We start from the raw sequence: 26,928 nt of genomic DNA on the forward strand, positions 1-26,928 counted from the left end.
TGAGCTCAATTTCTTTGGCAAATAGGGTTAAAACTAACCAAGTTGTTCATGCTTATTCCTCGCAGTATTGCCGCTCCTGCTGCAACGCCTCCCTGCTCCTAAAGCAGAGGTCCTGGATGCAGCACTCTACATTTTCACGTTAAGTTTTGCTGTTCAACTTGAGCTACCCAGCACTCAATTCAAAGGCACTGAGCACAAGCAAAGCCCTGAAACCACAGCCAAAAATCAGGCCCTGTGATGCCAAGTGTCCAAAATGACCCGAGATGGTCAGGAACATGGTGGTTGCCTGTTCTTCGCACCCTGTGCTGAGCCCCGGGGGATGTGCCGGGCAGCCCACCCCGGCTGGCCAGAGCTCTAGTATTATCTAATAAGATCAGTCCTGCAGTGTGTTTCCTGAGCAGCACGAACAATGAGCCTCTGTCCCACATGCCGCTGCAGTGAGAACAAGAACCAGACCAAAAAAAAAGAGGGAAAAAAATAAAAAGAAGAGGGGGAGGAGAAAGGTCTTAATCTTTCAGCAAAGCTGTGCTTGTGTTCACCTCCTGCATTTGCAAAGCTGAGCGCTCAGTGCCTACGCCCGCAGACAGACAATAAGTTATCAGTGCTGGTGAAGGACAACATATATGGGGTTTTTTCCCAATGCAAAGCCTTAGCCACCCCCTCCAGGGACCCCTTGGCCTCCTTTCATGCCCGCATGGCCCATTTCCAGAGCCGGTGACAAATTCCACATCACCGCAAAGGAATTTCCTTTCCCTTCCAGAGATGGGGGACCAGGGGGATGCAGCAGAGCTGTCCCCCCAGCCCCCGCTTCCCAGCTGGCATCTCCTGCCACAGGGACCTTCCAGGTAACAACCTCCTCCTGTCAGCAAATGAGCTCAGTGGTCCAAATGTGGGGGATAACTAACCAGTGAAACAGAGATCAACAAATGGTTGGACACCAGACTGTTAAAATACCGTTTTGCTGCTGTTTAAGGCTCTCGCCTAGATGACAGCTGTGGGTTCTTGGGGAATTTGATCTCTATCCCACCCTCACAGCCCTGCAGAGCTCCCTGGCCCCTGCCTCTGGGCTGGCTCCCCAAAAATACCCCTTATCCTCCCTCCTGGGAGCCCGTCTGCAGCACAGCCAAGAGCTTCAATGAAACAGTGGCAACCTTGGACCAGCTGGGCTGCGCTGGCCCCACTGCTCGTGGGTTTTCCTTTGGAGAGGCTTTTGGGGAGAAGCTCTCCTAAAAAGTCCTTCAAGTGTGGCATGAATCGTGTTCTTCCCCTGCTGCTTTTCTGCCTAAAGCTTTCCCCTGGGCCAAGCGATTAGTTTGTGTGACTCAGTAGCTTTGATGGAGCAACGCTGATTTACACCAGTTGATGAGCTGCTCTGATTTTCTTATAGAAAATCACTGTTAGGCTGTTACACTTAACCTGTACTAAACTGTTCATGAATGATTTATTGTGTACTTCTCATGCAAATGACATTAATAGACTCTGTCATACATAGCAGAAGATGCTAGAAGATTGCTAAAAGCTGCTGCACTTAAAAATGTTTCAGAAGAAAATAATGTCTTATATTGTATTACCTGAGAAACACATCTGACTCGCCCCTTGAAGGCACATACATGAGAGAGCAGCGTGAAGGTTGCATTGCGTTGCATCGTGCATGAAGCACCTTGAGGCTTTAACAGAAAAGCTACAAGAAGTATTTTAAAAGAATATATATCGATAACCAGAGCTGCATTAGGGGGAAGGCGAGAACTGTTTTCCCCATGTGTCTTGTTCAACCCGACTCACGATCCAGGAGTGTTTGATGACTTCAGGATCAGACTGCAGAGAAGAAACAAACCAAAAGCAGTCCTGTCTAATTAACTGAACATATTTACATGTGTAAAATTCTCCTGTAGTCCTCGTAATGACTAATGCATAATTATGCACAGACAAATCCCCACAGTAAACACAAATATTTTTTGTTTGTGATTATTTATCTCAGGAGAGCTTAGCAATTTGTCAGGGCTTTGCTGAGCTTCTCAGCTGAGCCCAGCGAGGTGTGGGCAGCAGGTGAGTGCCCGGGGTCACCCCAGGGGCTGTTGGAGCCAAGCAGCACTAGAGCTGGGCAGCCTCTTGCTCACAAACTGGGTTTTGTATTGAGAAACGTAAATTTGGGCAAAAAAAATTAATATATATATATTCTGCAAGTATATTCCAATTTCACAAAAATACTGTGGTTTCTCCCAACCTTTTCATGCTACAACCCTCTTTCTTATGCGCTGCCTCCCCTGAACTGCGGGGATGCGAGCGGGCTCGTGTGTGCTCATTGGGTCTAGATGTAATGCTACCAGGTGATGTTTGTCCACCAAGAAAAGCCATTTCCCTGTGGCTCCTTCCTTGGCCCGTGTTCAGTTCCCTGAACCACACAGCTGAGCTGCAGGAGGCAAGGACAGGCATCCTTGAGGATGCAGCATCCCCGAGGGGCTGTCTGTAGAGGACAGGGACATCCTCCAGTGGCCGGATCACTCATTCCCTTCACCATTAGAGGACCAGCATGGACACAGCAGGTTCCTGTAGGGATATAATGTATTTTTCCATTGCCTGCAGGAGAAATGATGAAAAATCACTTGGAAAAAAAAAAAAATAATCCTTGTAGCTGACTTGGAATGAAGATTTTAGCTGTGATGGAAGGAGTCTATTGGCACATGGATCTGTGCACCATGTGTGCTGGGGAGCCAAAGGAGTGCTGAACAGAGCAGAAAGCAAGAGTGCTTGCAGGGTATAAAAGTGTAGTTTTAAAGTCTTTCCACTGGCCTCAGCAGATCCCAGATTCTCATACTTTGACTTCAGCTTTTATTGTCTGCTGGCTTTCACCAGAGCATTTCGCAGCTCAGCAGCAGGGATGGACAAATCTCCCCTACACACATGCCGACCGATGCGTGCTTGACATCAGCTCTGATGTCCCCTGGTTTCAGTGGGACATCTGTCTCAGAAAATCTGCAATGCTTTCCTATTACACAGCATGTCAGGCTGGTCTGGAAGCATTGGAACAGGCTGGCCAGGGCAGTGGTGGAGTCACCATCCCTGGAGGTGTTTAAAAGGTGTTTAGACGAGGTTCTTAGGGACACGGTTTAGTGCCAGAGTTAGGTTAGGTTATGGTTGGACTCAGTGATCCTGAGGGTCTCTTCCAACTGAAATGATTCTATGATTCTATAGGGGCAAGGAAAGCAAGAGGCAGCATCCCCAAACCAACACCGTGGCTGTGCGCGGGCAGGGTCAGGCAGCTGTGGGTTTGTCTGCCTGGTGCCCCAAGCTGCCTGGACATGTGGGAGCTCTGATCCACCTCACCGGTGTCCCACCTCCTCCCTGACCATGCTGTCACCCTGCCTGGGAGCGGCGTGGGCATCTCACCCCTCTCTGATACCTGTATGGTGCAAAGAGCCCACCTGAACCTCTCAGGAGTCACCAGCTCTGCTTTCCGAGTCCTCTGTGCCATGTCATCTTAATCCATGGAGCCATGCAACCTCTAGTGATAAATTCATCACTTTGTCAATCGCTTTCCTCCTAAAATCCTCTTCTGGGACCAATTCTCCTATGTCTGATACAGTGACTAATTGACAACTTTCTTTAAGGGAACTGCATGATAACTTTCTTTAAAGCGGTATATTATGATCAGTGGGTTTTCCAAGGAGCATGCTGCGCTCTTAATTCTCACCTTCATTATTTTAATACCCCTGTAAAATGGATTTCTAATGGATCTATATTGCCATAAAACTTTAGGGATGGTGGGTGCGTGTCAATAAATCCTTTGCAATCTGAGCGACTGGGTCGGGAGCAGTGACAGGCGCTGAGGAGAAGCCAGGTCTTGACTCAGGACTGCAGCTTCCAGCAGCGTGACCTTCCTTGATCTGACCCCATCCTGCTGTCTCCAAACACCTTGCAAAACTTCATTAAGCAACATGACTGGTATCTGTCACAAGCAATTCTTTCTCTCCCACCTCCTCACCCCAGGGATAAATCATATCAGCTGTCAGGAATACAGAAGCTGCTCTAGGTACAATCCAACCTGAGGTGTTGACACCTGGCAAGTCCATGCAGAATAATAGTCGTCACATCAGTATTTTCACCCGAAGATCCCAAGGCAGGCAACAAATGTACGTTATATTGGCATCAACCCGCTTCAAAACGTTCTCTGTTACCAATGGGCTGGAGGGTAGCAGCCACTATCTCCAGCTTGATCAAAGGAAAAAAGAAGTGGATGTTATGGCCTTACAAAAACGTGGGGAGATTTGAGAGAGGTCAAATTACTCCTATGATGATTAGCCAGGACATTGGGAAAAACTCTTTTACCATTGGATCCATCACCTCGTCTCACAAAAACAGCCACAAATATTATTTTTGTCTCATCCAGGTTCTTGGGCTATAATAATTCATTTTTATCTTGGACATTGAAGTAGAGGGCTCAGCAGTTGCTTAGAAATAAGCTCCAGTCACGAGCATTTGCCCCGAAGAACTCCCAGGAATGGGAGGTGTTGGGGTGAGGGTGACACCTGCACATCCCAGTACATGTGTGGTACAATGGAGTCCCCTATCAGAAGTGCAGGAGATTCAAATCAGATGTGTCAGCTTGTTTAATTACTAGTATTTGAGGTCAGGTATCTCATTTATATTTTAAACCCCACCAAAGGCTGTTGTTTGTGCTAACGAAATGATGTTCAGCTGCTAGTGGTGTTGTGGAGGCACTAGGGGGAAAGTGCCTGGCCTGAGGACCTGGGCTTCTTTTCTTTTCTTAAGTATTTCCAAGTCCTTTAACCAATGTTTTGATAGCTGGGGGGTGCAAGAATATATTCTCCTCTCTACCACTTGTTTTTGAAGAATTTTTGTCCCTTGAGTTTTTCGTTGTGGTACATCTGTTTGATCTATTCATGTCAAAAAGGTCAGGCTGGTATAGACAGTGAATTTACCTTTATGTGGGCTACCTCCCTCTCTGCTTTATTTCCATCAGGATAAGAGACTTGCAAATAGGTAAGGAAAACCAAAAGCACCTTGAGTTTTGAGCACATCAGGAAAACAGTTCCAGTGCTTCCCATATGTGCATGAGGCTCTGTGTGGGATGAAGATAAAAATCAACAACCTGAAGGAAACTCTGAAAAACCTTTTTCTGAAAGGCCTTTTCAGCAAAGCAGCACTGGCACCTTCCTCGCAGTTCACTGAAAGGTTGGGTAATAGTTTTTTTTCCCCTTTCTGCTGCTGGATTTTTATTAGAGACGCTTGGCTTGGCATCCCTCCCGTCAGCCCACTAGTGCCAGATGTAACAACCTCAGTATTTCACTGGGGTTTTGCACACTCGGTGGTGGGTTTTCTGTAACATCTGCAGCTGTGGCTGGATGGCTGGATGATGAGCACGCTCTGTGCCACCAGAACATGCTGTGTCTTCCCTCTGCTTGATCCAAGCCCTTCATACCAATAAATTACGTTCACGAAGGTAAAAACCAGAGCAAGAGAAACCTGTTCTTGGAAACACTTCTACTATCAGGAGCACGATGCATCTCTGCACATTTTTCCAGCCTCTAGACTTAACTCTGGGCTCTGCATTCATATGTTACAGCCTTTAAAACATTGCTTTCCTTCCCTCAAAGTACGCTATAGGGGAGACTGTAGGGTCAAGTCCTGGGCTCTGCTCCCTCTGTTCAGGGCAGATTATGCATTCGATGTTAAACAGCTATTGATAATAAGCAGAACGTGTTATCGCATCTGCTGTGTGCTGTGGCAAGGAGAGTAGAGAGTCATGCGCCTCTTGCTTGCTTTTTGGCCTCAGGACACTTGTGTTCTTGTTTATACAATAGCTCTGCTTGGAGAGAAAGAATGAAAAATACATTGTTTTTCCCCCTTACCAGATTGCTGTTTAGCATCATGCTACATCTCTCTCGTGGGAAATACATCTTAGAGACACTCAGGTTGGGAAGGGAATTGAATCCAGATGTTACCTTTTCTGGGCAAGCGTTTGAAGTATTTGGTTATTGTACAAAAAGGGGAAGCAGATCATCCAACCTGGGGGTAATAGATGGGCTTTCAGACTCCCGTGACGGTGCCCGCTGCAGTGGGTTTGCTGATGTTAAACGTCTGTGCCAGAGATCAGGAGGAACCTGGGGTACAGTGTTCTTGGGAGTCCTTTATGCTTCTGGGCCAGCGCCATGGAGAGGACATTGCACAGCTGGACACAACCACTGCGCTGCTGCTTGTCTCACACCAGGGCATGGTCACACCAAGTGGCCAAAGAATGGTTATTCTTTTTGCAGGAAAATGTGGGAAGAGCAACCTAAGATATTAAAATAAGTTTTTCCATAAAAATAATGAACTATAAGTTCATTTAAGCAATCACCTTAAAGGTGCAGTTTGTTGGTAGGGTGGCCAGGGGGATGTGTTTGCATCTGTCAAAGGGAATGGGCTCCACACAAGTGTCTTGCACATCCATAACCCCCTTGGAAACCTGAGGAAGAGCAGGTTGTATCCTGGATTCTGCCCTACCAGTGCAGCCATATATCTAAAACCCTATCTCTGAGCATCAGCTCCAACAAGGGAAATCTTTTGAGGTGCAGCTTCACCTTGTGTGAGCTCTGGGGAATCATGTTCAGCATCAGAGACCAGGCTCTCCCTAAGGTTTGCGGTTGCATTTGTCGTTAAAGCATGGCGAGTGCTGGTGCCAGGCTTTGAGATTAATTTTGTGTGTGGTTGTTATTGCTTGGTGACTATTTTGCCCCACTTTTGTACTTGGCTGGATCATAGAAAAACAAGCAAGAGGTGTAAATTCTACAGTGTGGGTTGAACTAAATGATCTCCAGAGGTCCCTTCCAACCCTAACCATTCTGCGATTCTGTAATACTTTGCATGAAGACATCTGCTTAGCTTAGCTTCGTCACTCTCAGCAAAGAAAATGCCATATCTGCATGAGCACCTGGTTCCTCACACTCACATCCACCCATTCAGCATGTCCAGCCCCCATGAACATTTCTGTCACAGCCCTTTCCCTGACACACGGGCATATGAGGAAATTTGAGGTTTACAAGGCAGCAGTGAAAGCACAGGAATTCAAGTGAACTGCTGGCATCGTATGTCCCCTTTCCTTCCCTTCGCACTAGATCACATCTGTTCTTACTCATGTGTGACAAAAAAAAGGTACCTGAGCGCTGGGGGGAAGGAGAGAGTTCAAGGCAGCAGTGGATGCCTGAAGCGACAGCTCCTGTGTTGGAGCATCTCTGGAAAACAAAGCTCGAGGAGACCTGCCGGGGTCCTGCCATGGTGGCTCAGCTTGGGCCAAGGGGGCTGTTTGGGGACGGATGTGGGGACACTGTGCGTGGTGGCAGCAGGGGGCACAGCCGAGGGAGGGCAAAACTGAGCCATAAACCCCAGAGGGAGACCAAGGCAGGGGGAAGAAACCCAAAAAATCAGATTTGCATTGGATAAAGCCCTGCATTGATGGTAAAAGAGCTCAGGTGATAAAGGAATTATTTACTAGAATGTGTTTTTCCCCGTTACAGATAGTATTTTAGAACGTGAGTATCAAGCACAACAGGCTGTGTCTGCACGGCTGAGGTTACATCATGCTTTTTATGGTAGTTTTGCCAGGGCCAAGAAAACATATTAGTACACAAATCACTTTCAGTTTTATTCCATTTTGACATTTCAGGGTCTCCAGCAACTTGGCATCACCCTGTAGAGCCAGCCATTCCTGGAAATATTTGTGTGTTCAAAGTGTATTTTGAATTACAAATATCTGCACATTCACAACACATAATTTAGGGCCACATTTGTGCAGGAACGTTCATCTGTGCAATTGCCAAGCCGAGTTTTTGGTTTAGGGCAATCTCCTGTATGTACATCACAAGTACGAGGATGTTTGTCCCATACACAGGCGAAAAGGGCACTTGTGGCTTTATCTGTTCTGCTTATTTGGGGTTGTTGGCTTATCAGAAGAGCAGAATCTCTTTCAAAAGAAGCGGTGTGGCAACCTCCTGCTGCTCTGGGGCGGGCGTTGTGGGAAGGAGTCGATAGGTGCTGACCTACATTTAAGTAGGAAGCCAGTGGGAGCTGTGCCGGCTGCAGCTGCTGCTCCTGGGACTGCACAAACCAAGGAGCACAAGAGCAAATATTCTCACTCCGGTCCAGGTCTGCCACCCTCGTGGTGTATGAATTCACTCCTGCTGAAAGGTGCCAGACTGACATTCAAAACGTGGGGGGGAAAAAACCCAACAAACCCCGTTCTTAATTATTTCTTTTTCCTTTCTTTGTGCTGATGAATTACAATGGGACATTTAAATCTGTTTTTTTCATAACATTTTACATATATATAGTCATGCTCTGACCTGGAGAAGACACTTTGTTCTGACTACAATGATCCGATATTTCATATTTTATTATTTTTTGTCTTCCACGTAGTATTTCCGTGGCATTCTGGCACAATATGGGCTCCCTCCAGTGGTCATGGGGCTCCGGGCTCCTGTGGCCGCTTGCCCGGGCTGGCAGGGTGGCTTTGGTGAACAGCATCAACAATCCAAACAGAAATCATATCGGGACTGCTCTTTTCTTATTTTTCCCCCGTCTCCTGCTGTGTGTGTCATCCCACTTGGAATAGTAAACGCCCTGCTCTGCAACCCACGTTCAATTAATATTTAAATGGAACGACCTGCGCAAATAAAGATTCAGGCTTTAGATTGCCTTGCAGTTCCCCAAACGTTTGCTGCAGAAGGGGGAGAGGAAGCCAGAGAGGAGAGACAACCAGAGAGGATCTGCTGAAAGACGCAGACACAACAATTTGTAGCAAAAATAACTCATTTTTGCATTCTTCTTTCCCCCGTGGTACTTGAGAACAGATCCCGACTTTCTCCTCAAACCTGCAAACAGTCAATGTGGTTGTTGTGGGGGGTAAACTGGTTCCTCTGAAATGCTGCACTCCCATCTCCCCTGTCCTGGGTACACCATTCCATTGGGTGCAAGTTCATTTAAAACGTTGCAATTATCTTTTGTAGGCACTTTGGCAGAGACTGGCATCCTCTTCCATCACCTGGGGCCAGCCTGATGCGAGGCGCTTGCAGGAGCGCGCCCTGGAGCTCTGGGCCATGGAGCTCTGCCTATGGTTTAACCCAAATGTATAAACGTGTGTGTGTACATACATATATGCATACGTACTATATGGGTGTATCTGCTCAGAGGTGCTATACATGCAGCCATGCGTGCCTGTGTCACTATAGGTGCTCGGGTACAAAGCCAGCTGGATGTACTTCTGGTGACGAGGAGACCCCGGCAGGTGGGGGGGCTGGAGGCACCTCAGGGTGCTGCAGGGCCCCGTTTCACATCCCCCCCTCTGCACCGGCCTCATCTCGCTGCCCGCGACCCCCCCATCCCATCCTGTTGGGGTTGTTGCAGGATGGTGCTGCTTTGCAACGGGGAGCGGGGGTGAATGCACCGACACCCATTTGCGGGGGGGGGGGGTGTGAATGCACCGACACTCATTTGCACGGCGGGAAGGGGGGCGTGAATGCACCGACTCATTTACACGCGGGGGGTGTGAATGCACCGGCACCCGGTTGCACGGGGGGGGGGTGTGTGTGAACGCGCCGCCCCCGTTTGCACGGGCAGCTCTTCCCCCCCCCCGGGCCGCGGGCCGGGCGCGAGGGGCGGGGTCAGGAGCGCGCGGCCTCTCCGCTCTTTGGCTGCGGCCGCCGCTCATTTGCATGTGGCGGGGGCTCCCCTGTCACGTGTCCGCGCGCGGGCCGGAGGGGAGGGGGCGGAGGAGGGGGGGCAGACTTCCTGTTTGAGGTCAGCGCGGGAGGGGAGGGGGAGTGCGCGGCGAAGCCTCCCCGCGGTCTCGCGCTGCCTGGCGGGGCTCTGTCAGTCAGCAACAAAATGGCCGCGGTGGCAGCAGCTCTGCTCCTGAGGACGGCGGAGGCGGCCCTGGCGGTAGCGGCGGCGGCGGCAGCGAGGAGGAGCGGGGGATCGGCCCGGCAGCACTGAGCCTGACACCGCCTGCCTGTGAGCGGACGAGGCGAGAGCGAGCGGGAGAGACGGAGAGAGGCGCTGCGGCCCCCCCCGCAACAGCGAGCCCGGCTGACTGACCGACTCTGCCCAAGGAGCTGCTGCAGCCCCCTGGGGAGACGCTGCCGCCTCGGCCCCCCTCGCTCCCCGCCTTCCCCCGGGGGTTCGGGCGCCCGGGTTCCTCCCCCCCGGCTCGGGGCTCCCGCCGCACGCCCCCCGCCTGGAGTCGCTGCCGGATCCCTGCGGAGGAGACGGAGAGAGCCCGCGGGATCCCTCCCCGCTGCCCCCGGATCCCCCGTGCGAGCGAGGCACACAGACTGTCAGGTTTCCCCACTCCCCACCGTCTCGTTCCCCCCTCTCCGTGAAAGACTTTGCTGGATCCTCCTCCTCGGGTCCCCTCCCCGCGCTCGCTCCTTCCTGCGAGAGAGGCCGCCGGATCCTCCTCCCGCCGGAGAGGCCGCTGGATCGCTCGGCTGGGGCCCTGCCAGAGAGACGCGGATCCTCCTCCCGGCAGCGGCTGCTGCGGATCCTCCGCCCCTCGGATCTCCCTGGAGCCAGAGACTCGGCGGGATCCTCCTGCCCGGAGCCCCATGTGAGACTTTGGATCCCCCCGTGGCTCCGTGGTAGTTTATTTTTTTTTATTGTTTTTCTTTTTTTGAGGGGGGGATCCATCTTAAAACTATTTTCTGGGTCCCAATTTCTCCTTTTTGATTTGCACTTTTTAAAAAACAAAACCACCCTCAGATGTTCCTCCATGTGGACTGAGAACCCATCAAGACACACATACGAGAACTCATCCCGATCAATCCAAAATCCTGGCTTTCGTGGGTTTTGCTGCAACACATAAAAACAAACTTGTATTTAAGACACACTCGTGCAAAAATTTAGCTGGGGACTTCAAGGTGTATTTTGTCTTGGTTTCTTGGTCTCTTTTTTTTTTAAATTTTGCTTCACTGGAAGTCAAAAGCTCGTTTTGGAATTGGACCTGCCTTTGCTGCACTTCTCCTCTGGGCTGGATAACACTGAAGCTCTTTGCTTTTCTACTTGGATAGTGTTTTCCTGTTGATCTGTTGTGTGTTGTTGTTTTTTTTTTTTCTTCTCCTGTGTGCAGACTTTTTTTGTTTTTTGAGGGGGGTAAACGACAACAACAAAAACTTAATTTTTTTGGCCGTGTGAGATTTTTTCGTATTCAGAATCGTGAAATTACGGGTACACTTACAAAAAAAAAGAGGCATTAAAATAAGAAAGGAACACGTCAGAAAGACCCCTACACAGTAGACAAAATACTCACTTGTTTCCTTACAGCAAGACTGAATCGAAAGCTGCCAAAGAGCCCCATAAAGAAAAGACTAAAAGGTAAGAAGGGATTATAGCCTCTTTTAATCTGGGCACGGTAGAAGTTAGCAGTGGAAGAGACCTGCTAAGCCAGTGCATACCTCCTTTTCTCACAAGTCTAAACCAGATTTTTGTTTTTACTGGTTTTTAGCGTAGTAAGTAGCACCCCAAAACATTTCAAAATCCATTTATTTTTGTCAGGTGTGCTTTTTTCGGTTTTGTTTGTTTGTTTTTTAAGCAGCTTGCAGGATTGTTCTACATGCTAGAATTCGGTATTTTTCTCTGTACCATTTCCCAGGTCGAATAGCTGCTGTGGGCAAAACAGCAAACAGAAATGAGGTTTCTGAGTGTGCTTGTGCCACTTAGACATGAAACCGACTTCTGTTGCAGCCATGGTCGTGGCCACTTGCTTTATAACTCACACGTGTGAAAATGCCTGCAGAGCCTGTTGGAAATGATCCTGAATGTGGAAAATGAGCGGTGTGGGTATGGGCAGCACTGCTGCTCTGCTCGGTGAGCACAGGAGGCTCCAGCTTTGTCCTTCGTGCTGCTTTCTGTTCAAAGTTAACCTCTCTAGAGCTCTTTTTTTTTTTTTCGTTTTTCCCCTCTCCTCGCCCACGTAATGAGATTACGAGGCACTACTGTAGTTTTCTCCTGGGTATTCAGAGAGCTTCGTCTAAACCCGAAATGTCGTCCGGTGGGGGAGAGAACATTAAACAGAATTTATACTTCTAACGGCGACGCTTAAGGGGAAGGAAATGGGGAGGGTTCAGTTGTTAACCTGAGAAATCTTGAAACGCTGGAAGTTTATTAATTGTTTGAATCTTCTTTGTTTGTATCACAAGTTTGTGTCAAAGGTTAATCTTCTTAATATGTAATCAGTTGAAGGCCCAATTATGGGATTTATTGAACTCAATTGTTTCCCCCCCTCCTTTTTCCATTAAATATAATACTGCTAGTCATACTTTGTGGCAGTTTTATTTTGTGCTAAAATGGGAGTGTATCTGTGGGAAGATATTTGTTCAATTAAAACAGCCAGTTTAAATTTAGAAACAATCTTCAGTACGTCATACCCGTGTCTGTTGCATATTTTTCCTCTTCTATGCATATGTATGTATCTGACGAATTGACGCTAATTTATATACTGAAATTTACTCTGGACATTAGACCAGTTAAGGTAATTAAAAATCCAATAAATCCTGCTGTTAGTGTCTGCTTGATGATGCAGAGCTTTAAATCAGGTGGATGTTGGTGGTGCTCTGAGGACAATGCAGGAGTAGAGGAGTAGGAGAACATCTGCACTGCTCTTGGGTATCACTGCAGAACAAAGTCATGTCCTTAAAATCTTACCCTAATTAAATCCGATGGGTGGGATTTTTGGATTTACCTAAGACTGAGAATTAAAATGTAGTTTCCTATCGGGTGTTATTTTTTTGGTCGTGTCAAGAAAGTAGTGGAAAAGCACATACTGATTCTCACTTCTGTGTTTTCTAAGGAAGCAGTGGGTGACTTGCAGTGGGTGCAACCTGTGCTTAGCAAATCACAGGGTTTTCCATGATTACGGTTCCTCAAATTCAGGAAGCCCTCGGATGTGTGTCTAGCCAATTCCCTGTGTTATTGGTGAACCCCAGGTGGTGTGCTGGTGCTCTGCTGTTTGCTCTGGTTTCTGGAGTTATTTCCAGAACGTTAAAGCAGAAATGTCAGTCTTGTATACAACTAGTGAGAAATACCACTTTGGCCTGTGGCAGACTTGTTCTTTAGCTTGTGCAACAACTAAAGATGCTTTTTGGGGTGAGGTTACAGAAGTTGTGTTATGTACAGGTGTTGGGTAACCTTGTTGCTTCTGAATCTTTGACTGCTGAGTCTATGAGACAAGCTATAGTAAATCAGATTAATTTAAACCTTTTTTAGTGGGTATGGCTTTCTGGGGACTAGTAGTAGTGTAGTAATGCTTTGCATTGCTTTGTCCTTATCTTCAAAGGAAAACGTATGTTTTCCAACTTAAACTTTTCTGACTGGCAGGTAGGTTGTGAAATGCAAAAAGGTGCTGCCATCAAATGCTGGAGCCTGGGGGCAAGACTTGTTTCAGGGCAAGAGTGATGCAAATTGATAGGGTTTGTATTTTAGAAAATATTCTCTACTTTTGACTAAGTATTTTTAATGATAAAAAAAAACCAGGGCAAACTAACCTCTTTATTTAGAGCTCATCTGGATTGCAGCATAAAATACTTAAGATTTATGAATGTTTCTGTTCTCTGTACATGTGGATGCTCATATTGACAAATTTAAGTATCCATATGCATCAGACTAAAAGCTGACTTGGACGGAGTAGCGTATTATATATGGTTGGTTTATATATGCTGTTATATCTGTTTCAGTCCATGAATTATTTTGTAATTAGGCTGTCATTGGTGCAGGGTGATAGGGAATGGAGTTGGGTGAGCCTTGATCTGTGACACTTCCGTACCAGTACAAAGCATAGTGGAATTTACTCTGGGATACTGCCCTTGGGTTTTGGTGTTGAGAAGAATTTGGTACCTTTAATGTCCACCTTTGTCACCTGGCAGGGATGTCTGCAGCTTGCAAAATCTGGCTCTGATCACGGGTGAATGGGATGAGGTTTCCCTGGTCTGCTGGTGCAGCGCCTGCTGGAGCTTGCTGGGATGAATGAAAAATGCACCTCTCTGGCTTGCTTTCTTTATTTCTGCGGTTTGTCTTTCCTGTTACAATAACAAGCTTTTGATGAATTCTGTCATCTTTTGCTGATGTTTAAGGGAAGGAAGGTAATTCTCTCCTTTTTTGTTTGAAAAAGCTTGGAAAAGGTAATAGGATAACATTTTATTGATGTGAGAAATAACATAATTGGGCATGAGTACTCCTAACTTGAAGATTATTTGCTGAAGTTCTCAAAGCTCCTGAGTGACATACATACCTTGCCAGACTGGAGTAAAAGGGTCAAGTTAAGGCTTTTGTCACACAGAGGCTTGTAATCGTTTTGGGTCTTGAAGCAAATGGTTGCTGAACAGCAACGTTATAGAAAGTGTAGATTTAAATGAGCCTAGAAATAAAACCTCTCATTTTTCTGTTTCTCATATACTTCATTCAGAAAGGTCAGGAAATTTTATTCATGTAAGGGATTTACTGCCTGCTGTTAACTCAAAATGACCTACGCTTTTACAGTCCATTCAGACACTAAATGCGATGTAGACACCTTTTCTCTTTCGTGTGCAGTTTGTTATTGAAAGCCTAATAGTAGCATTTACTTTCAGTTTGAGCTGTTAAGACTTAACCAAGGCTGGTGGATGTGGGAACGGGTAATATGTTAACTTAGCAGCTGGCCTTGCTGAGATAAACATGCGCTTTTCCAAATGCTGTCATCTGGCCCCTTTCCAAAACAAGCTGGAGGAGGAGGTCAGGGGTGGAGCCATCCTTTGCTTAGTAAAAAGAGGCTTTCATTTGGAAAGAATTGCTAGACGGCATTGATTATTTTTTTTCCTGCAGATTTAAAAATAAAATGGCCAGACCTTTCCTAAGTAAACAAAATAGTCTCTGGTGATTACTTGTATCTCAGCGCTTGTTACTGTGCTGCTTCTCTTTGATGGTACAGCAGCGTAATGTCGACTGCATGTTCCTTTAAAAAAAAATATAAAAAATCAGTGCTTTATATAAGACTTCGAACATGAGAACTGATTAAAAATTTATCATCTTTGGTTACGGTAGAGATGTGCAACACAAAAGCGCTATTGTTTTAATTGTTTAAAATTCAGATTACAAGATAACGGTAATACCATTAGAAGGTTTCCCTTTGGCCTAGAAGCTGCAGGTAGACGCCTGTCCGTCCCTTAGTATTAAAGATGAATGATAAGGAAACCTCTTAAATGCCTGTGATGCTTTAGTTTAGCCAATTTGGGATCAGCTGATCCTTCTATTGATAATGGCTTGAGGTTTTCAGCTTTATTATGAAGATATCAGCCAGGGCAAATAGTATTTAGAAGTATACTTTATTGAATAGGAAGATGACCTAGAAGTGACAGTAAATTGCATTACTAAATGATCTATGTGCTCTGCACAGTCTCTTCACTGGAAATGCTAGTGGTAAAATGAAAAATGGTTATTCTTAATGTATGAAAGCAGAGGAATCAAAGTATTATTTGATCTTCTTTTAGGAATTTGAGCTATTTATGAGAATTGTCTAGCAAAAGCACGGCTTAATTTTACATCTTAATTACCAAGTGTAGACGTACTTATGCTTATTTTATCATTACTTACTCATGATTAACTTCACTGTGGATTCCCATACATCATTATAACAGATTTCTGAAACTTTCTTTTTGCAGCTTCCTACCTTGGCACTAATATGTTTTAAAATCTCCTACACAAGATAGAAATGTCTGAATTTGATCATAATAACAGTCTCTTCTTGCACAGAGTAGTCACAATGCTTTTTAAGGTTGTATCAATGATTATACTACTTGCAGAAATTGCATCAGTACTTCTAAATATGCAGCTGATTCTTTTGTAGTTTTTTAAATGTAACACCTCCCTCTCTTTATCCCAATAAAAAGGCTTCTTTCAGTGAAGACATCTGTAAAATAACTAGCTGTCCAGGGTACCAAGCATGCGAATCGAGGTTAGTTTTGGTCTTAGCTCTGGATGTGAATCAGCACTGTAACTTTTCAGTGTGGAGGTCTTGAAGGTAGTTTGTAATTGAAGCTCATAAAGTGGTAGAAGCTTTGAGCTTTGCTTTCTGGAGCTCTTCCCCGTGGGTTTCCAGCCAAGGATGGCTTGAGAGCACAGTTATCTGTGCTGCAGCAGTGATGGGTTATGGCTGGATGCCCAGATTGTCTGGCTTTGCACACAGCTTTAGAGTTTGCCTTTGAGGGCTGTGGAGGTGGAAGTCATTGGTAATAAACAGCTATCTGCAGCTTGCTTTTTCTGTGTTTTGCAATGTACATCCATTTAAAAAAAATTGCAAGCTAGATTCACATTTAGATTTCTATCAAGAAATTCTGTGGTTTAGAAGCTCGCTCATGAGAAATGTTAACGATTGCTTATTGTTTTGTATTAAAAATAGCTAATATTTATCTCATGGCTGCCTGGGCGTTTATAGCAGTAAGCTCTGAATTGCTAGAGAATGAGATTTGTTGGGGGGGGAGGGAGGAGAGAAAAAATGACTTGTCAAATCAATTGGCATCCTTCGTGGTAATTAAGCCTCAGAGAAAAAAAAATGTTTACGGGTCTTAAAATAGTTATCATACAACTACCAACTATAGTCTCATTTAGGAAAAGATAACACCACCCCTTCCCCAGAAAGAGAAAGAACAAAAAGGACAGAAAAATAACCCCTGGGCTATGAAGTGTTTAATGTCTGCCCATGGGCAGTTTCCTGAGGCAGATCCATTCCTTTTTTTTTTTTCCTCCTATAGCTTGTTAATGGGGTCAGTGCGTGTTTTCCCATGATAACTTTCTGAAGGGACAGTGGGAATGCCTTTGTTATGATCCTTCCTCAAGAGCATTCTCCTAGAATGGCATATCTGGTTTTTCTTAGCTGTGTTGTTTTCTTTCCTGTTCCTTTCTTTCCTTCTTGTGCTCTGCCTGTGTGTTGTCTGCCTAAAATTTGCAGTTTTCTCTCTCGAACTGCATTTGCAAGTCTTCTCAATGAGAAGTGGCAGAGGTTTTTGTTTCGTTTGAGGGATACAGAGTACTCCCAGTGCTTTGGATGCCATTCTGGGTGGTCAGTATGTACACGTATCGATTGTTAGTTCAAACTGGCTTCTGCCAATTCTATTTTAAACTCGGACAGATATCTGTATTATGTCAGTCTGCTTTTCAGTCCTACTCTAGTCTTGGACTCTCAGGTCTTTTGGCTCTTCAGAATTCCAAAATGTTTTCATGGCTGGTGCTAATGTTACTGCTGACAATGGAGGTGCGTGTTTGTAAACAGTAGCTGGTTACTCGTAAACAAAAGAGCATCAGCCCAGTGCTTTAACAAAAACCGGCCCAGAAAAGAGAAGCAGTTCAGTGAGAATGCAAAAGAATAATAAAAAAACCCCCACAACTGTACAGATGCGTATGTGCTGATTAACATTTTACTATGTTTTCTTACACAGTTCTTAATGAAAGACTGTAGAAGGTGATCTTTCACATTGGTGATAATGTTTTTGCTTGAACTTAATGTATGTTCGCAAAGCCTTGAAGATTATGTTTCATATGAAATGAGAAGTTAAAAACTTTACTAGCACTACAGGCATAGACTAATGGCATGTGTGTGAATCAAGTAAGACTCTACACAGTGTGTTAACAAAGCCAGTCAAGAGTAGAATTCCTGATTATTCTTCTATCTGTAGGTCTCAATGTTGTTAATCAATTACACAAGCTTAATTAACATAGGAGAATTGCTTCCAGTGCTTGTGATGTCTGTTTTTTTCAAACTTTTCAGCTTTGAAATGAATGCTCCACTTGCAAGTTTGTCTCTTACTCCCTGGCTATGGAATGAAAGGTGTTAGTTACATTTCTGCAAATCTAATAGTTTTTGTCTCTTTATGGTGTCATGGCTGTAATGCTGTAAGAGCACAGCATTATACCTTGTGTTTGTTTTGTGATGCTGCAAAAACTTCCTGTTACGTAAAAATAATCAATTTACTTAAGAGTGCTGATCACATCTGTTCATAACATAGCTCCTTGTTTTCCTGATTATGAAACTATTTGGTTTCTCTTTGCATTATCTGATGTAAACTATAAAGAGATATGTGCTTATATTTTTAAGCCATTTAAAAATTATTATGGAAAATACAGCTTCTTCTGATATGGAAAGAGAAGAGCCTGGTGGTAGCAATCTAAATGCTATTAAATATTTTCTAGTTTGATCATCATAAAATATAGCTGTCTGATCCAGGTGTGGAACTAAATTTGGTTCGTCACAGTAATAGAACTGCTGCTATTGAGGAGGAGAGTCTGTATAAATAGCACTGTTTCAGGTGAAAGATGTTATTATATGCGACTTACTGGAGCTTGGTGAATGTGTAATTTTTACTGTTTCTATTCTTCTAATCAAACTTTTAGAAATCCTTCTCTTTTGAAGAGAACGATCCAAGATAAGTCTCAGTGGGCACCAACAGTACATTATCTAGTGATGTCAGTCTTTATACTGTGCTACTACACTTATGTGTAATAATTGAATAAAGCAATGGTGCTGTTAGTCAGTGAATGCTTACATAATGATTTGCTTAAAAATGACCCTCAACTGTAATTTTTTGTTGCATTTGTGGACATGAAATGTTCTTCACAAATTTCCAGGTGAAGTATTACAGTGACAGCCTCCCTCCCTTCTTCCCCTCCCCCTTTTCTTTTTTTTTTTTTTTTTAAGCAAATTACCCAGACTGATAGAAGTAATCTATTTTATCTGTATGATATTACAACACTCTGATAGTCCAACTGTATCGAAATTGTGATTCTCCTCCATCCCCCATCCCTCTCTCAGCATCCAGACAAGCAAGAGCTGATCTTTCTGGAATTCTGTCTGCATCCACTGATCAGATAACATGCATGGAGACATTTTGGATATATTTCTGAGAACATTTGCTCCCCTGGGTGTTTCGTGGACAAACTGAGGGCATAAAGTAGTTTTTACTAAGATCATAATTGACCATAAATTGATTTCCAAAGTGGTATTTACTGCAACTGGTTTTCCTGTCTCAGATGATAGTTTATGGCTGTTTCCTTTCCCCATCTCTCCCCCAGTCTGTCTCTCCTCCCCCCATGGAACCGCTATTCATTTGCTAAGTGGATGATGGCCCCTTTCTGATGGTGGCTCTGATATTCTAATTTATTATTGACAGGGTTTGGTTCCAGATGCTTTTACTGTGGAAAGTGAAGTGGAGGAACAGAGGACTTTGAAACTTGATGAAATGAATGGAAATCAGGATTACCTTTTCAGCAATGCAGAGTTAATCTTCTAGACTCTGGTAGATTTATGGAGGGAAGGGTGCTACACTGGACCTTTCTGTTTCCTCAATTTTTGATGATAGAATAAGTTTTTATGAGTTTTATGGAGTCAGTTTCCAGCCTGAGGCTAAATACAGAGTAATGTAGTGGGTTTTTATCTCACTTGAATTATGTAGCTGTATTAATTTTCAGAACAGCATTGTAGCTGAAGATGCAGTGAAACAAAAACTAAATTGCTTCAAAATTTATTATCTTTAAGTAGAATGAAATGATTGTGGTGGGCAGTGTTTTGTTTTTTGTAGTCAAACATTAAGAATGAATAAAAAGCATACAAGACAATTAAGTAGATTTTCTTCATTTGTGTTTAAACTTTCATATATTTGCAGTGCACAATTTTTTAGTAGAGTTTATTAGTCTATAGTATGTTTTGTCTTCCTTGACTCGGATCAAATTTGGTGTTAACCTCCTGTGGAGAATTCCAGGACCCCTGACATTTTATTGTGACTCTTGATTAGCTCACCAGGGTTCCTGCTAAGAATTCTTCTTTCATTCATTTGATAAATTGAATTCCCTATTCACAGTGCCTTTAAATAGAATGGTATTTGGAAAACTTGAAGACAACAACTTGAATGTTCAATGAGCTCACCAAGCAGATTTTAAAATGCAGAAGAAGGAAATTACAGGTTTGTGTGTTCTGAAATCTTTTAAAAGAATAAACATTTTACAAAATAGTTAGTCTGCATCTTCATATTCCCTTTATTTCCCTTCTGTTTTTTGCAACAAGCAGTTCTGTTGACATCTGCTTTCCTTTTTTCATCTTATCTTGCCTTGTTATGTCAGGAGCTGTGCATTCATTAATTTACCTCTGTATCTGAGAGCAAGTATACTAAGGTGATGTATGTCCATATGGTGGAACTTCAGGTTCCCAAGGCAGCACATGTGCAATGTGGAGGGCATCTTGTTCTTTAGACCCAGCATACCCAAGCCTAGTTTATGCATACCTTATGCCGTTCACCCGCTCTTACTGTGTATTGGGATGCTGGCAGGGCCTGCACTGTGGAGTACCCTTCTGAGGTCTACAGTGTGAGGGAGTGTGTAATTCTTTTTGTTTCTAGGTCTGGAGGCACATCTTCCCTGTGAGGCCACTGTCCTTTCGCCCTCCATCTGGGTCTGTCTTGGTGAGCTTGACCTGCAGCAGCATCCTGCACATCTCTCCCTACTGCTTGTGCATCCTGAGGTGACACTCAACAGTTACATCTGGAGAGCTTGGTAGTGAGATGGTAGAGGCCCATTCACTGTATCAAATGCCATATTCCTAGAGGCTGGCTTCTGCAGTCTTCTGCCACATATCTGTGAAATAGTTTTAATATTGTAGGAAAACTCAGGCTGGAATGCACCTCAGGAGATCATCTCAGATAGGCAGGTCTGGATTTGAGTGATGTGTGTCTGGTAACGTCTGCTGCTACTCACTATGTTGCTGGTATGTGTTGGTGTTATTCTTAGACTTGTCTGGCATGGTTTCCCTGCCCGTGGGTAGGAGCAAGGGAAGTGCATTTGTGTTTTTCTATTGTGCTTGTGGCAGGAACTCTACCTAAAGGAGAGGTATTTCTTTCAGATCTCACTTTCCAGCACACTGGAGCCACTCGTGTATGTGGCAGTAGCTGCTGCAAGCTGGTGTCTTGTGGGAGATATATCAACACCACCTTTTTCCCAGAATAAGCCTAAAGGCAGCATCATAAACGTATTTGTCTTCAGCATAGATTTTGTGGCCTGCTTTTTGATCCTGTAGGTTGTCTCGTCTAGTTTGGCCTGTGCGAGAGTAGCAGCTTGGTCTTCAGCTCTTGCAGTATGCAAGTTGAATCTGCTTTCACCTATGGTTATCAAAGTGACTGGGCTCAGAAATAGTTGAGTGCTGGCATGTGACTCTGATGGAACAGAGAAAAGGAGCACTAGGGGTGTTGGCAATCTCTACAGGTAAAATGATGTGTCACTAGTTCTGCAAGCTCCCTTTTCAATTTTTTTTTTTTTTAAACAAGCATAAAGGTTTAGCTGTGCTTACTTGAAGGGTGTGAAGGAATGCTACCTAGAAGCAGTGTTCCTACCTGTCTGTCCAGCAGCATGTGTTGTCCCTCCTGACGCTGTTACTGTTGGACAGGTGATACAGTGACCGGCTCCTCCATCCCTAGGAGTGCTCAGCTCTGAGAGCCTGGGGGCTGTGCTGCATGGCAAAACATCCTGTTCCTGTTTCCTGGCCTCCTGCTTTGCAGTATCCCTGTGCACCTGCCCCAGAGAGCTGTGCTCCTCTGACATGTTCTTCAAGCGCAGCTGAATAATTCAAGCCAGAAACTTGTCCACAGGTTGCTTCAGCTTCTAGGTCAGTAAATCTGGGATATTTAGTTTAACAATTTGTCAGTGTGGGGCTTTGCCTCAGCTGGCACAGGACTATTGTCTTCTGAAGTATTTGCAGAAACCAAAATAACAAAGAAAGTATCTGAAAAGAAACAAACAATACTGCAGTCTTGCTGAGGTACTGGATTTCTTTGTATATTATGTCCCAGGAAGACTATGGAAGAGCTCTGGACTGTATGCTGCATCAACTTCTGGTAAATATCAGGCCTGGGAGAGAGGCAGCGCTGTGCAAGTAAATCTCTGGTTATCTGTACTGCTCCCAGACTGTAGGTTAAGTATCCAATACAGGAGTCAATCTGTGGTTGCTGGGGAAAAGATCAGTTCATAACATGTTTCTTGCTATTTGTAGCCAGCTTTGAGTGGTGAATGTAATGCAAGTGCTTTGTTTTGTGTTGTGTTTGAGGTTTTTTGGTTGGTTGGTTTGGTTTTGTTCATTTTTTACTTGGTTCTTGCATAGCTTGAGTGGCGCACAAGATGAGATATTTGAGGTCTGCTGGGGTGTTGTCAGCAAACTGAGGGAGCAAATTTTGGTATGGTTTGTGCCTGAAATGTATACAAGGATGAGGTTTTGTGTACAGTGTTCTAGCCCATGCCCAGATTTCCCTACTAACTATTTAAGTTGCCCCAGAATGTAGCTTGCATATACATCAATAGGCCTGCACTGTGGAGAGCAACAACACCTTCACAGAAGATGTGGGTACCTGTGTGACAGCAGCTTCACACCATATAGGATTATCTGCTGAAATGTGTTAATATGGATTGGGAACTTCATGTTGAAGCGAACCTTCTGATTGTCCTGTTTGCTGTGCTTTGATTGACATAATGCAGTGGTCTTGGAGGACAATAGCTGGATTCTTCTTAAATAAAATTTCACTGGATTATGTGCTCCAAAGGTCCAGTTAATGCTTTTGTGCTGCAAGTGGTCAGTACATGGGAACAGATTGTTGCTAGTCTCAACTAATAAAATCACCTGAAACAGGGGTAGTGTGGCTGTCAAGTCAGTTTTGCTCTGGAAATCAACTCCTATTGGTCTGTACTAGTCTGTAATGAAGACTTAAAATACATCTCCTGAAACACTCCCATTTGTACTCCAGAACTCTCATGAGTACGCAGTCTCTCTGTGGTAACAGTCCAGGAGAATCTAAACAAAAGGAAGTCTGTAGATGATAAAAGCCCCAAACCCTACAAATGTTCAGTGGGACCTGGGCAGTGCTCAAATAATGAACTTGTCAAACGCCTGATATCTGACCTACCACTTATAGCTAATCTGCATCCTTAGTTTATAAAGGCTTTTTCTTCTCTGGGACTTTTCCCCACTTCTAGTGCCTGGTACATAGGGATCAGTTTGCTCCCTCACAATTACAGGCAGCAGTGGAGAAGGGTCCATGGAGCAGCACAGATAGACCTGAAGATACTTAACAGCATTTTGTAACAAACCAAATAAATCACAACACTGGTGGAATTTCTAGGCAACTTAAGAAATCAGACTGCAGTTCCTGGGGAGGTGATGAGTTTTGCCTTGCATGCTTCAAGATAAGTTGACCAGATACAGAAGCATCAAAGTATCAGGTCCACAGTTGTTAGCAGTGGGTGATATTTTGCTGTTTCAGAGGAAGGGAGGAATCCCCCATCAAGGCAAATAATGTATTAAGGAGTGACAGGGGCATAATTTGATAGCTGGAAACCCCAAAGCATGGGATTAATAAGTTATAAATTGTGGTCAAACAAAACCACTCAGGAAGCTTCATTTTTGACTCTCTGGAGGAACAAATTTTGCACCTGGACTTTCAGATTACAAGGTTTAGTTTCAAGCTGCTTGATCACACCTATATATATAACCTGTCCATAAACTTATCTTGTCCACAGTGGTGTAGCTGAGGGCTTTCCCCCATTAATTCCCTTGAAAGGATATTGTAGGATTTTAACTGAATGAAGAAAAATTAATTTCCGTTAAACCAACAACACATGCTTTAAAAAAAAAAAAAATGCCTGTAACTATGGCAGAGGAAAAAAATTGGGCCTTTTTCCCCCCACCAATCCTTGTTAGCTGTTAGTGATATTTTTATTCCTTCCCCCTTTAAGTTACATGCACAGTCTTTATCGTTTTCTGGTCTTCTGGTGTGCCATCCATCTTCTGCTGATTCTTTAAGATAATCTGTGATGACTTAGACACGGTTGTTCTTATTGTAAATTACATCATGCCCAGCCAGTGGAAAAATATCCAATTTCTCTAGGGACTTTTTAAGCTATTATTTCTTTTGTTGGCCTGATTTCCTATTTGGAATGGTAGTAACATCTTTAGTTCCATCTCCATTTTTTCCATGCCATTTCATGGAATTTTTCTGCAGAAATTTGACTGTTCCTTCTTCCCAGATTTGGGAAAAGACACTTAAGAAACACATACTGAGATTCTCGCATGGAACTGTGTTCACCAGCCCTTTTTGGTGAGGAAGCTGGGATGGATGATGTGGTGGTGGTGACAGAGGTCCTGGGGCAGGAGCATCCTGGTTGTTGGCCGTTTGCTGTCCCTGCCACCAGCCTGGCGCAAAGCCCTCCTATGTGAGGCAGAGCACCATGAAATCCCTCTGTGCAGCCATCGTCATCTGTGGGCTGGGCACCAGTTCATGTCGGTTTTTAGCATCTGTTTCCAGCTGACCTCTTTAGAGAAGGCTAAAGCAGAAAGAAAAGTAGTGGTCGCCTCACCACCCGTAGCATCATCTGGCATAGTCCCCCTTTCCCACTGAGTATCCAAACTAATGCTTCCTCTTGCTTATTAATGAAGCACTTAAAGATTGATATTGTTACTTTTTATATACACAATGCTAATGCATTGTTGACCTTCCTCATTTTTGTCCCCGTGTGTTTGTGCTGTTTTGTTTTTTTTTTCATATTCCTTCTTATTTATTTGACCTAGTTTTGTGTGCTTCTTTCTTTTCTGAGGTGATTGGATAGCTTGTAATTAGGGACTGGCTTGACTCTCCTTGATTAATGACTGTGCCTAGGTATCAAGGGGGAAAACTGGCACTTTTATCACCAGCTCCTTCCCTCACTAGTGTTTACTCTAGAAAGGTCTCAGAGAGCTGGGTGGGATATTTCTGAAACAGGCAATAGGCAGATGTGGCATTTTAGTTTATCCGTTCTCGTGGTCATGAAAACAAGGGCTGCTGATGATATGGTGGCCTCTTGCTTTATGTAGTATTCCTCCTATGCGTTAGGGTATCCACATTCTCATTTACATTCTTGATGATTTCAAAGAAACAATTCCCATCTCTTCTTATGTGACAGTATTTTTCAGTTGTCCTGAACTAATTGAAGCCTGCCTTTCCAGTATTCACTGCTCTTGATTTTATTATTTTTTTAATTCCATTTCATTGCCACCCTTCAAGCTGCTTTCTGCCTTTGAGATCTCAGCCACCTCTTTCTTACCATTTCAAGTCAGATCTTTAAGAAATTTTTAAATAGTAATTTTCCTCATTTCTGTTTGAAATGCATGATACTAGTTTTTGAGAACTTGGTAGGTGGTTACCTTGTACTTCATGTCTGTGCTGTCCAGACGCTCTGTTATCACCCATAATGATGCACGGCTCCATTAGTTTCTTCACCAATTCCTTACAATTCTGTTTTAAGGAATTTTTTTTTCTCTATCTCTCATATCATCCTTTTTAGGAAAAATGTCTGTGCTTGAAATGCATGATGCCCTGTTCTATAGTGGGAGAAGTCAAAACCAGAACAATATTTAAGCAATTGTATGTAATTTGTAGGATTTCTGTCAGTAACAGCAACTTTTACAGCCATCATGGGAGGTTTTTGCAGCATAAAGTAGGATGTAAATTTAAGGTACAAGAAGTGTTCCATAGTTAAGGTATGGGAGCTGTTCTCTCATTGGGCTAAACCAGCAAAGACATCTGCAGACTAAGAATGCTGTTCTGAAGAGGTATTCCAGGGAGTTTTCCTATGTAACTGACTAAATCTTCAACATCTTAAATAGATGCAAACAAAATTCATTAGGTTGTTAGGTTTGGAGCTGTGTCACATGGAGGGAGAAGAGACAGGTCTCTGTTTAGTCCTTAGCTATTGCAGAAACTTTTGAACTATAAAACATTGTGTGGGTATTAACCATACAAGAAATGGCACAAGTAGACTTGGCTTGAAGTTCAAGAATACAATATTCCCAAAAGGGGTATTGCAAAATGCTGTTAGAATGTCACATCAACATGAATTCAAAATACCAGCTATGGTTTCAGATGTTAAAGCAATCCAATGTCTGACAGCAGCTAGAAAACTGAAGTTCTCACTCAGCTTAAAAAAAAAAAAATATGGCCTAGATGTGTGAATTTTTTAAAGGGATTAAGAAGCCTTTCTGCAATAGGCGTTGACAGAACATAGCCATAATTTGAAGTTGTTCTGACCATGACCTGCATTTCATCTTGCTTTCCTATGCAGAGAGAGCTCCTAAGCGTGTGTACTTTAAAAATAACTTTAGTTTAGGGTTGGTTTTAATAAGCTAGTTGCCATCTTTGAAAACAACAGGATGCTATAGTAACACCCTTTACTCTCTGCTCATAAAAATCACCCATGATTTTGATGCATAAGATCCATATATTTGGAAAAGGCAAACCCCTACAAGTATATTCTAAGACACTTCTGGTTTAAATCATATGAGCTTTGTATTCTTTTTTTTTTTTAGTGTATTTCCTGTAATAAAGATTAAATTGTCGCTCAGGAAGTAAAACTGCAACACATGCCTTTGACAATGTAATCTAACTTTATATAGCGATGTTTTTATTGTTCGCCTTTTGTTTTGCTCTTACATGACTAATTTCTGCCTAGAAGTAACAGAGTTGCCATCTGAGAGGCCACTTGGAGCTTTATTTCTATTTTAAGCATATTTAAAGCACATGTATTCAGAAGTGTCATTATGTAAATCGGTTTTGAAAATTGAACTCCATTAAAAATTATAGTGTAATTTTCTGAGTTAATCTGAGGCTATTTTAGTCTCAGAAATAAATAAATTAAAAAACAAACAAAAAACCCCCACCCACCAAACAGGTTTTTGCTAAGAGTGGCACTTCTACCTCTTATGTTGTAATTGATATGATAATACGGTAATAAAATACATTGGTTTTTTAATGGAGCAAAATGTTTGCTCTTCTTTGATTTGGAAAATCCTCTGACATGGTGTATTACCTGCATAAGGGAGGGAATAACATAAAACAGTGCTTGGCAAACATC

At 43.7% G+C, this 26,928-nt stretch overlaps 1 protein-coding gene across 1 annotated transcript in view; it reads left to right on the plus strand.

The window, feature by feature from the left end:
• The first annotated feature begins 11,298 nt into the window (after window positions 1-11,298).
• TNRC6C (trinucleotide repeat containing adaptor 6C) overlaps window positions 11,299-26,928 on the plus strand; it is a 90,163-nt gene continuing 74,533 nt past the window's right edge. Inside the window, exon 1 of the mRNA XM_080356228.1 lies at window positions 11,299-11,364. The gene's annotated coding sequence lies outside the window, so the exon portion shown is untranslated. The remainder of the gene's footprint in view (window positions 11,365-26,928) is intronic.

Source organism: Nesoenas mayeri, assembly GCF_963082525.1.
Source record: "Nesoenas mayeri genome assembly, chromosome: 19".
In the NCBI taxonomy this organism is placed as follows: domain Eukaryota; kingdom Metazoa; phylum Chordata; class Aves; order Columbiformes; family Columbidae; genus Nesoenas; species Nesoenas mayeri.